Source organism: Pogona vitticeps, chromosome 10 (genome assembly GCF_051106095.1).
Source record: "Pogona vitticeps strain Pit_001003342236 chromosome 10, PviZW2.1, whole genome shotgun sequence".
NCBI classification, from domain to species: Eukaryota; Metazoa; Chordata; class Lepidosauria; order Squamata; family Agamidae; genus Pogona; species Pogona vitticeps.
In genome coordinates this window covers 189,362-190,352 of record NC_135792.1, presented here as the reverse complement: position 1 = coordinate 190,352, position 991 = coordinate 189,362, and positions in this window count along the sequence as shown.

The window sequence follows — 991 nt, the reverse complement described above, 5'->3', positions numbered from 1 at the left end:
TCTTTGCAACCTCACGACTCTTCTGAGCTGCTCTCGCTGATGCTTTGGGGGAGCAGCAAAAGCAATATCCCGCCAGAGGCGCTCTGGATCCCGTGCGGCACCATGTTTCGCCTCCACAATCTCTGCGATGGAACCGGAAGTCCACATGTCGGCAGCGCCCCTGGCATGGCATCGGACCGAAACCAGAGCCCCAGCCTGCCCTCTGCTGCCTGGCCTCCCCTCCCTATTGGATCCGCAGCTAGAAGACGGGCTGACCAGGTGCCACCGACCGTCGGCCCCCAACCTTTCAGCCCCTCCATTACTCTTCTTTTGGCACAGAATGTGGCACGCCCTCATGTCACGGCTTGGAAGGTCAGAATAAGGTCCCTGCGTGGTGGTGTCGCAGGGGAAAGAGTTCAGCCATCCTTGGGGGTGGGGTGAGGAAAGGGCAGAATGTGGACTTTCCAGGAGGGTTGCTCTTTGTGGCACTTCCGTGTCCCCTGGGCAGTCGTGGTTGAGCACGTTGACCCTCCAGGGCATCTCTGCCACCAGCTCAGCAGACCACTCTGGGCTTGGGACCTTCGCCCTCCTGGTGGCCACTTTACCTCTTTGTAAGTCAGGAGGAAAGGGTGGCCCCCAGATTGTCTGTTTTCTGTGCACATTTTCTGTATTTTGGTTTGGTTTCGCTGCTGGTGAGATGAGAACGGACGGAAAGCAAGCTCTTTCTGTGTTTGAGGGAGGCCAGCTTTCCAGGCGCTAGGGAGGGGGGGAGGGGGGCAGCATGACCCTGGGGAGCCCTGCTGTCCAAGGCCTGGGGCTTCCTGGGCTCATTGGCCCCATTCTGTCCCACTTGCTTGGACGGGGAGGGCTGTCGCTGAGCTGGCAGGAGCTTCCATAGCACCACTTTCCTCTCTGTGGCCTCCATCCATGAAACGTTTCATGGGATCCATGCCTCCACAGATGCAGCTGTATCAGTCTTCTGTATCAGTCATTTCTAAGGTGCCTAACACCT